Raw genomic sequence first — 10733 nt, 5'->3', positions numbered from 1 at the left:
GGCATCCGGGCCGGTGCGCAGTTCTAAGGACGGAGGCTCAGCCTGGCTCCCAGGACCTCCGGTCACGTCCTCCGCTGCGTGGTCGCGCCCTGAACCCCTTTGCCTGATGCCGGCCTTCCCTAGCTCTACCCTCCCGTTGGGTTGCACCCCGTGTTGCCCTGGAGCGCTCCTGCCATCAGCTTGGGCTGGTCCCCTTTTGAGTCTGGCTGAGCCCCGGCCCCACCTGCTGGAGGCTGTCCTTGCAGGGCCAGGTGTCTGAGCACCTGCTCTTTCTCAGAGGGCACCGAGTTCAGGGTTCTTCTGCCCCCAAGTGCAGCCCTCTGCTCTCCAGAGGGCTTGGGTACCCTATGGGCAGGAAGGAAGCATCCTCCCCGGGTCTGGGGCTAAAACCACGCCGGCCTGCAATGCACACACCCGTTGCCCATTCATTCAGTGAGGTAAGTACTTCTAGTGACGTTTGCTAAGCTGACTGTGGTTGCACCCTAGGTCATAGTTCTCAGACCTGAACCGATTCCCCCCGGACGGCTTGTCACCGCAGATCGCCTGCCCAGCCCCGGGCTTCCTGAGTGACGAGTTCCGGGTGATGCTGAGGCACTGCCCCGGGGACCACGATCTGAGAGTGTTTGCTGTGAGCAAGGATCAGCTCCTAACCCTGGGCCACTGAATCCAGGCGTCTGCACAGGGCAAGGCTTACAGAAGTGCCTGGATCTGGGGCCGGGGGCAGATGGGACGGGGTGGGGGGCAGATGGAGGCCCATCGAGGTGGTTGGGGACAGGGAGGCCCGGCCAGGCCTGGGGTTAGGGTCTGGGACAGGAGAGACGCAGTCTGAGGAAGTCTGGGGTGGTGCCGAGGCAGACTGGGCCGCAGCCCAGCGCACCTGACCCCGTGGCTGGGAACAATGGCCGGGCCGGCGCTGGCTGGCCGGCTGCCACCGCACATCCCTGTGTTCCTTCCCAGCTCCCGTCTCCCAAGCCCGCCTGGCCTGCACGCCTTCTGGGGCGGTGCATCGCAGCGCTGGCCCGGACGGCGCATTCCTGCCTGCTGATCGCTTCCCGCCACCGCGGTGCGGCTGGGCCGCGTGCTCGTTCTCACGCTGCGGCGCTGCGGGGCAGGCAGAGGCTGCCTGGGACCCAGGCCCCTGCCAGTGACCACGGAGGGTGCCCCTCAGGCTGGGGGGGGGGCCCGGGACTCAGCCAGGTCTTATTCTTATGCCCACACCCCCGCCCTTGCATCTGCAGCGAGTAGGGGAGGCCACGCTGCACCCCACATGGGCTATGCCCTGGTGGAGGAGGGGGCTTTGTGGTCCTGTCCCCTCCCCTGGGTCTGTCCTCCTTTTCTTGCAAAACCTGTGAGGGTCCATGTCCTCCGGGACAGCCCTGCCCAGCCCCTTTCACCTGTGCATACAGAGGGACCAGGCTGTGACCAGCTCTGACAAACCCTCAAGGGCTGGTGCTGGTGGGGACACAACGTACCGGTGAATTCTCCCCCCTCCCCACCGCTCCTCCCTCCCAGGACCTGGGTGGCCTCAGTGTCCCAAGGGCCTGTGACCCACCTGACCGCAGAGGGGCTGGTGCTCGTGTCCCGCTGGGCCCCCCCTTGGGGTCAGGTTCAGCCTGGGGTTGGGATCGGGGTGTTTTGGAGTCCAAGTGAGAGGTTAGTCTGGGCTGAGGCTCAAGGCTGGTGTCAGACGGGACAACGCAGCGTGTGCTGGGGGCGGCTCCTTGTGCGGAGCTGGTGGGGACAGGCCCGTGTGGAAGGCGGCCCCTGCCCCCTCCCTCTTGTATCTGTGCCCCTGACTGCAGCCCACACCAGCTGGTCTCTGACCCTGAAGGCTCACAGAGCAGGACGAGGGCTGCTCCATCACTTGCCGGGTGGGACGTGGCCCGGGGGGTGGGTGGCCTTAGCCAGGACAGCGTTCCCTGCCCTGCAGTGGCTAATCGTGGCGCTCCGTCATCATGTCCCTGAGGAGGAGCCTGGACCTGCGTGGGTGTGGCTTTACTACTGGGGGCTCAGACTTGGGGCCGCACGAGGGCGCAGGCATCCACGCAGGACGCAAATGCCCCCCAGCTCCTGCCCTGTCTCCAGCAGGGCCCCCAAGCTGCCCCTAGGAGCTGTGCGCATGGGCGGCAGGTCCCAGGCGCGGGTGGCGCTTGGCCCTGGGTTCCTCTCCCGCTCGCTCAGCTCAGCCCCCGAGTCTGGCCTCGTCCTGTCAAAGCCGCAGACACAAAAGAGAACCGGATTGACGTCAGGAGGGCGCCCACGGAGCCTCTGTCTCTCCCAGAAGTTTGGCTCTGGTGTCCCACACCGGATGTCTGTGGTTTTTAAAAGGTGAAAATGGCCCCTGGCCCTCCTTCTGCGTCTCCACCAAAACCTGGCCAAGTGGAAGGTGGGCTCTGGGGCCCCTGGTCTCCCCTGGTTCCCACCTGCATGCAGACCTCTCCTTCCGCGCCCTCCCTTCTATGCCTGGCAGCTCCTGGCCCCTGGCCCTCCTGTCCTCCTTTTCTGCTGACCGAGGCTCCTGGGTTGCCCTGGGTTTGCCTGGCTCATGGATCTCACCCTTCTGCTGGAGCCTCAGGCCCTGCCTTGCTCCCTTCTGTGGCCCCCACACCCATCCCAGGGCCTGGCACATAGTAAGTGCTCAGTAAACCTCCCTGGGTCAGGGTGGATGGATTTCTCCAACTTCACTTGCACTTTGCCCCCCAATTTGCCGATGCCCACTTCCTGACAACCCTCCTGTGGCTGCTGGGAGGGGCCGGGAGGGGGCAGGAGAGGCTGCTTCTTGGGAGAGGCTGCTCGTCAGGCCCTCGGTCAGCGTGACCTGCCCCGGCCGGAGCGTGGACTCTCTGTACGTACGGAGGATTGGGTAGCCGGATTGCTCAGGGTCAGCACAGGGGCAGCAGGAACGTCTTGCCCCTTGCTGCCTGCCCCGGGGGCCAGGGCCTTCTTGTGCCCTGGGGGAAAGGGTGTACAGAGAGGACTGAGGCCAGCTCCTCCCCTGACCCTTTCAGCTTCTACAGTGACCTCACGGTCACTGCTGGACTTGGGCTCTATGGTCGTCCGGATATACAGACAGCCCCTTCCCTGGGCTGGCGTCACCCACATCAGGGTCACTCTGACCGTGGCCTTGGTTATTCATCTTTAGGACTGAGTCTAGGCTGCAGTCACTGGCCACCCCTGGACACTTCCTCTCCCCTGTCCTTCCCCGCCCCTCCAGCCCCTGCAGCTCCAAACCTTGTCCCTGGCCCCATCGGGCCTTGGGGCCCACTCCGCCAGCAGGAACCTGTCTGCTGCCCTGGGCCCTCCTCAGGTACCTCGCCAGGTACCCCGCTAGGATTGGGGGTCTCCCAGTGACGGTCAGGTCCAGGCTGTCCCAACCCAGTCCTCAGAGCACTGCCCCATGCGTGTCTGAGTTTCGAACCACTGCATGGCCAGGTGGGAGGTGACTTCCTTGTCCTATTGTATCTGAGACACCGTGGAGCCGGGGCAGGGGAAAGGACAGCTGTAAGGTCGCGTCGGCAGCTGGAGCTCACCCCGGTAGGCTTCTGCACAGTTCTCCTTACATGCATCTATTGCTACCTCTGCCGAGGGTCACCCGGGTGGGCTTCAGAGAAGTGGCCAGGCTTCCCTCGCTCTCACAGCCCTCTGAGCCCCGGTTGCCGACTGTTTCCTGCTGCCCTCTGACTGCCTCTCTCTCTCTCTGTCTCTCCCTCTGTCTGTCTTTCTGTCTCTCTGTCTCTCCCAGTTTGCCCACACGTTGAGGGAAGGCAGTGAACTTGCTGGCTTCCGAGGCACAGCTGTGGAATTAGGCTTTGTTGGGGAGGCCGAGCCAGGGTGTTGGTGGCCTTCTGCTGCCAGCACACGGTGTCACTGAAAGAGCTCAGGAACGGGGAGGTGTCGGTCCTGAGAATCCTGCCGCTGTCCCCAGTAACTGTGTGGTCTCCAACAAATCCCATCTGAGCCCCAGTTTCTTGTAAGACAGGGAAACCAGCCAGGTCCAGCTGCCTCCAGGGACCGTTAAATTCATCGTGGCTTTGAAGGTGTCTGCAAAGTTGGCCAGCAGCACGCAGGTGGAAACGCAGAACCCGTCCCTTGCAGCGCTGGGCCGGGCGGATGGCCGCGCAGGCGCCCTGCCCAGGGAACGTGGCAGGTGTCTGGACGCGACATCCCTAGGCGACTTGTGTGGGCAGCTTTCCCGGCAGCGGCAGCGTGTGCTCCATTCCCAGCCAGTCCCGCTGCCGGGGCAGGGACAGCCCCCCCTGCACATGGGAGGGGCCGGGGGCCACTTGGCACCGGCCCAGGTTGGCCGGCCTCCCACCGCATGTTTTGCTCGCAGAGTTTGGAATGTCCTGGGACGCAGCGCTCGGCTCCCTGGGGGACACGGTGGTGCCATCGCCTTGATCTCATTGCTGGACAGGTCTCTCCTTCATTCCAGCTCGGGACTCGGCAGGCTCCCAGCCACAGCTGCTGCCAGTCCCGGCCCGTCTGTGTCTGTCCCAGAGCTGGCAGCTTTGAGCCTGCAGCTGGGAGCCGGAGGGCTTCCCAGGGGAGGCTCCTCCAGCCGGTCTGCGTGGGCCCTGGCCGTGCTGCCAACCCGGACCCCCTCGAGTCCTCCCAGCTGCCTCCCGTCACGGCCTCCTTTGCCCGTGACCCCCTTTGCTGGGCCCCCGAGGGCTGCTTGGAATGATGTTCTCAGGACCCGAAGTCTCGGGACAGCCCAGAGCGTGCCAGCCGCCCTGATTCCTGTTCCCTCCAGCGGGACAGGCTCCGCACGGGGCGGGGCTCCTGCTCAGCGCTGTGGGGAGCTGGTGTCCGAGACGTAGCAAGATGCTTGCACGAGTATCGGAAACATGCCTAGACTTGGGAGAGACGTGCAGGGCAGATTCCTTGCGGGGTGATGTTGGAAGGAAGCCAGGATTCTTGCTCAAAAGGAGCCCCAGCTTTACCAGGCCAGTTCACAGCTCTGGTGCACCTGGCTCACGCCATCTTGCACTTTCTGGGCTGGCTGGGGACTCAGACCCTGAGCTGGTCCCACAGCTTGGGGCCCACCTGGCTGGAGAGAAGGGAAGTGCAGGTAGACCTGCTGTGTCAGAAATACGGAGAGCACATGTACATGAGTCCACATACACGTGGACTCTCGAAGGATCTTGGTCTTTGTTGGCTGGGGTACATACCCGCCTCCTACTCCACCCCTCTGGGGTGGACAGACAGTCATGCCCCCCGGGGCCCACCTGGCTAGCGTGCCAACAGGTTACTGTGGTTGTGCAAAGAGGAATCCTCTCGGGGTGGGTGGGGAACCGAGCCCCGGACAGTCCCCTGTGGTCTGTCCTCAGCTGGGGCAATCCCTGCCTGATGTAGGTCAGCGTCTACCCTGGGGATTCGGGCAAACTCTGTTCTTTCCACACCATTAATGAGGAGCCTAAATAAGTCAGTCCCTCTGGACGGCCCCCCAGCCCCTGGCGGCCTGGCTGGGGCTGTTCAGATTCCCAGTGTTTATGACCTCCCTGGCCTTGCAGACAGACTCCTCTCCCTAGCTGTTGGAATTAATTTTGTGAATCAGAAAAGGGGGGCTGCAGCCTGTTGGAATCCAGGACGATGACATCTCTGCCTCCCCCTGTGGCGAGTCACATTCGCTAATTCTATAAAACAACCTCATGTCCAGCCCAGCCTGGGGCCGCCTGCCTGGCTCGGGCAGCCTCATGTCTTTGCTATGTCCTCCCCCCGGGAGGGGGCTGGCCCGGGCCCGGATGATTCAGGCCCCCTGACACCTTGAACTGATGTCAATGGGAACCAAGGCCGCAGGCCCCAGGACCTTCTGGCCAGTCGCCTGGGCCCGCGCCCTGCACGGGGCTTGGCCCTGGTTTGTGCATCCCGTGACCTTTCCGTGGATGAGGCCCGGCTGGGAGACGAGGCCAGGCTACAGAGCTTTGCCCTCACGCTGTCCCCTCACTGAGCGTTGCCTGCCCTGGCGCCAATCCGTCCCTCGGCCCTTGGTCTCTCTGGTTTCGAGGACTCATTCTAAAATTAATATGGGGGAATTCGGAGAATTTGTGAGCAAGTTCCCAGAGAACCAAGGCTGCCGTGGGGACAAGTGTCCCTGCTTCCTCCCACCCTCCCCTAATTTTCCTTTCCTTAATTTCCTGTATGGACAGGTCCTTGCTGGGAAAACTCACTCCATAAAGGGCACAGCAGGGTGCTTGTACTCTACACACGGGGTGAGGCCATTTTCCTTTCATTCCACTGTGGAAAATCCTTCAAGAGCCGTCTTTCATACCAGAGCCTCATAAGTCATAGAATATAGGATTTGCAAAATATTTTCTCTCATCCTGTAGGTTTTAAAATTTTTTTCTTGATTGTGCCCATTAAGCTTTTATTTTGATAAAGTCCAGCATATCTATTTTTTCTTTTATTTCTTGTACTTTTGGAGTCATACCTCAGAAACCATTGCCAAATCTAACATCACGAAGATTTATTTCTATGTTTTCTTCTAAGAGTTTTTATAGTTTTAGCTCTTATTTTAGGTCTCCAATCCATTTTATTAATTTTTGTATGTGGTGTGAGGTAGGGGTTCAGTTTCATTTTTTTGTATCTGGAAATAGAGTGGTCTCATCTATTATATAATCTCGGTGTTTATGACGCCCCCCGGCCCTGCCAAGTGATTCCTCTTTCCCTGTTGAATGGTCTTGGCACCCTACGTGGTGATTTATTTCTCAATTTCATTCTATTGATTTATATGTCTGTCCTTACTGTAGCTTCATCTTAAGTTTTGAAATCAGGAAATATGAGTCTTCCAACTTTGTTCTTTTTCAGGATTATTTTGGCTACTCAGGGTCCCTTGAAATTTCATATAAAATTTTTAGGTTTTTGGGTTTTTCCATTTCTGCAGAAAATACCACTGGGATTTTGATAGGGAGTGCACAGAATCTGTTTTTGTTAGCATTGTCATCAGCTTTGGATAAAATTGTCATCTTAATAATATTAAGTCTTCTGATCCATGAACATGGGATGTCTTTCTATTTATTTAGATTGTTAAATTCTGTAATGATATATTTCAGTCTTTGGTGTATGAGTGTTATATTCCTTTTGTTCAATTTTTTTCCCAAATATTTTATTCTCTTTAGTGCTGCTGGAAATGAAATTTTCTTAATTTCTTTTTTTTTGATTGGGGTATTTAAAACAGGATTTGACAGAAAGCATTACCATAAACATTATTTACGAAGGAATATGTCAAGACCCCACTTACATAAAGGGTTTATGTAAAGAGGTTCATAAAGAGGTTCACCTGTAACACTTAGACTAGATCAGTTGCTGTCGGGTATCTGCTCTGTGGCCCTTATCTGTCCTGGTCGCTGTTTGGGTCTAGCCTTCTAGGGTGACATTTCCACTCCTTTTCTTAGGTCACCCTGTCTCCCGTGTCTCTGTCTGAGTCAGCCACCTCTTTGCTGCTTGAATAATTCTTCTAAACCTGGTCACGTCCCTTCCCTTCGTAAAGTTTCCAGCGGCTTACCATCTTATCCATGAGAAAGCTGGGAACTCTTTGGCCTTGTGTTTGAGACTTTCGGCCTCATTAAACTTCAGCTCTGTGTTGATAGCCCTTGTAGGCTTTTCTCACTGAGATGTTGCAGTCGGATCCAAGGGAGGCTCAGCAATTCCCCCAGACCCCAATCTCTGGCTGTGTGTCCCCTGCAGAACCCTCTTTGCTATATCCATGCCATGCCCACCTCCTTTGCTGGTGCTGCCCGCTTGCTTGTATCAGACTTGCCTATGGGGCTGCTCTTTACGGGGCATCCCAGGCAGATGAGCCTCTCCCAGATGTTGCCATGGCACCAGGTGCCCTGTGCCGCTCCTTAGAGCAGGACCACCAAGACTGGCAGTGCGTGGAGCAGAGCAGCTATCAGCAGATGCTTGCTGAACACCGGGAGAATGGGCTGGGGAAGATCAGGCTGGGTTCAGTGCTGCAGGGTCACGGTCAGCGTGAGAGCTCTGCTGGCCTGCTGGGTAGGCGAGTGTCACTGGCGGGTCTGTGGGGAGGGTCTGAGGATGGCTGATGCTCCTGTAGTTGGACTCACAGGACCCTGGGACCTGGAAGAGGCTGTATATGCGTCCCCAACACCACCCCTTGCCCCCTGGGGACCACCTGTCCATCATCCCCTCTCCCCTTATGGCTGGTGTTCATCACCTCCACTTCCTCTTATACCTACTGCTCCGCCTACCCCAAATCCACACCCCCGGCTGACCCTTCTAGGAGGGTGAGGACCTCCTCCACCTCCCTCCGGGATGCACCCTCTTCTTCCTCCTTGGCTTTTTTTTTATTTTTTTTTTGGTTTTTCTCCGGTACCGGGAACCGAGCTCACGACCTTGCGCTTGCCAGGCAGGCGCTTTTGCCGCTGAGCTAAATCCCCAGCCCCCTCCTTGGCTTTCTATGGCCTTCCGCCTCATGGTCTCCTGACCCTGTCTCTGCCACCCCAACTCTGGTGACCTCTTCTCCACCCCTCATGGTGGCGATTTTCCATGGCCACAGGCAACAACCATGTCCCTGCTGGCCTGGGGAAGCCCTGGAGGGTGACACGGAGCAGGTAGCAGGGATGTGGCCCGAGGAGGTGAGTGACAAAGTTCTCACTGTGAATTCTTCAGAGAATGACTTCCTCTTTGATGCCTGAGAAGGAACCAGGGCAGCCGGGCATGGTGGGAATACAGGGTGGAGGGTCGGAGTGTGCGTTAGGTTACCCTCAGGGCTGGGCAAGAGCTGCTGGTAAGGGGCTGGGTGTTGTGGGGCGTCAGGCAATGGGAACTTTTCGTTATTGACCAAACGGCACGCAGGCTCCCACCCGTGTCCTACCCCTTTCTTTCAGCCTCGGCTTACATTCCAAGCATCTTGGGTTCCCCCACCCTGGCTTGGTGCCTCGAACCTGTGCACCAGCCCCAGAACCACCCAGGGCACCAGGTCTGAGCTCGAAGCTCTGAGCTCCCTGCACTTGGTCATCATCCCTGCCCCGCTGTGTCTCCTGCCAGTGCCTAATCCCTTCCATCTGCCCACTGACTCACGGGCCTGTCAAGGTTCTGAAAGTTTCCAAGTTCTCCCGGCCCTGCCTTCCAGCCTGTTTCCCCAGCTCTGCCCAGCCCTGGCTCCTTTGTGGCACCCTGTAGACCCACCAGCTACCCCTTCTCCTGTGGAGCAGAGCCTGTTCCAGAGCCTGAGCCAGAGGGGTGTCCTGACCCCTCTTTCCTGGGGTACGGGGAAGAGATCCTTGATAGCAGCAGAGAACACGAAAGCTGCGAAACACAGGTCAAAGGAACCACTGAGACAATGGATCCATTTTGCAGATGGGGAAATGGAGGTCTAGGTCAAGCAGCAAAGCAGGGTGGAGGGCCCAACTAAGGAGTCTTGGGCTCTCACTAAGGCTCTTCTAACTCTCACTTTGGACTATGAGGCAGCTTCAGCCCAGCCCGGCTTTCTCCAGGGCCCAGGGCCATCTGGTGACCAAGAAGGGTCTCCCTGTGCTCCCCAGGCTCCTGGCCTCCCCTTGGCTGCCCCTTGGCCTCCTCCTTGAGCTGGCTGGGCCCTGCTTCCCTCCCAGGACTTGTCCTGAAGAAGTGTTTGTAGCTAAGTCATCTTTCCAGGGCTACTGACACTCGAGGAGGCGTGGGGTGCAGGGTGGGTTTATGGGAGCCAGATTCACCCTTGAGCCCAGATGGGGCCTGAGGACCACAGGAGCCTCCGCCGCTGCTTCCAAGCCGAAGCCCCCCTCCCCCGAGGCACTCGCAGGCTGCAATGGCAGCGTCCAGCGCCCCTTGGTCCGCCTTGCTCTTCTCCCCGCTCTGACACCTGCCACACAGCAGCCCGCCACACGCCCAGCCCCCAGCTCCACAAGCAGGCCTCCTTACCTGGGCCCCCTTCTCCTTCAAGCCCAGTTTGAAGCCAGGTGTGGTGGTGCAGCCTATAATCCCAGCACTCAGGAGGCTGAGACAGGAGGATCTCCATGAGTCTGAATCCAGCCTGGGCTACATAATTCAAGGCAGCCTGGACTACACGGCAAGACCCTGTCTCAAGAAAAACAAACCCTAAACCAAACAAACAAGCAAAAAACCTAGCTTGAGGGACCCACTTCCTCCTCCAGGAGGGCCACCTGGAGCCCCTAGACGGCACTGCCCAGTGCCCTACGAGCAGCTCCCTGCCCCCAGAGCATCTCCAAGGATGCCCCCAAGACACAAGCCTGCCCAGGACACCTGGCACCTCCCTGGACCTGGGCATGTCCTCAGAAGGGGCCAAGACCTGGTCCCCTCTGTCCTGGAGTTCACTGAGGCCTGGGCAGAGACGGAGGAGGAATGGCCAGGCCCAGGCAGGTGGAAGTAGAGGACACAGCGTGGAGCAGAGGACATGTGTGTGGAAGAGGAAGAGGACCTGGGAGGGGAAGACCAGGGAGGCTGGGTCCCCTGCCGAGCACTGCTGCAGGGAGCCCTTCTCCGAGGCCCCCCCCCCACCTGGAAGCCAGCAGGCCCCCTCCGCTGTCCCCTCTCGCAGTGCCCCTCCCCCTTCCCACATCTCCCAGAGCTCGGAGTGGCCGGGCAGCTGACAAGCACTCTGCTCCAGGTCCGGGTGCTGTGACCCCTTCCCAGGGAACGCCCCAAGGCAAGCGTTTCTGGGCCACCTCCAGCCGCCCCCCTCTGTGGCGCGCTAGGAACGCAGCCCTGCTCACACCCGGGCCCATGGACTTTTAAGGACTGAACCGGCAGCA

The 10733-nt window shown here is 59.1% G+C and overlaps 1 protein-coding gene across 1 annotated transcript in view; it reads left to right on the top strand.

Annotated features, from left to right (window-relative positions):
* Positions 1–10733, top strand: part of LOC106149898 — a 73192-nt gene continuing 62459 nt past the window's right edge. The window contains exon 1 of the mRNA XM_013520652.1: positions 1–437. The gene's annotated coding sequence lies outside the window, so the exon portion shown is untranslated. The remainder of the gene's footprint in view (positions 438–10733) is intronic.

The sequence above is a fragment of the Chinchilla lanigera genome, unplaced genomic scaffold (genome assembly GCF_000276665.1).
Source record: "Chinchilla lanigera isolate Chin_1 unplaced genomic scaffold, ChiLan1.0 scaffold00055, whole genome shotgun sequence".
Lineage (NCBI taxonomy): Eukaryota > Metazoa > Chordata > Mammalia > Rodentia > Chinchillidae > Chinchilla > Chinchilla lanigera.
Note: the sequence above shows the minus strand (reverse complement) of the source record. Positions and strands in the feature narration are given on the sequence as shown.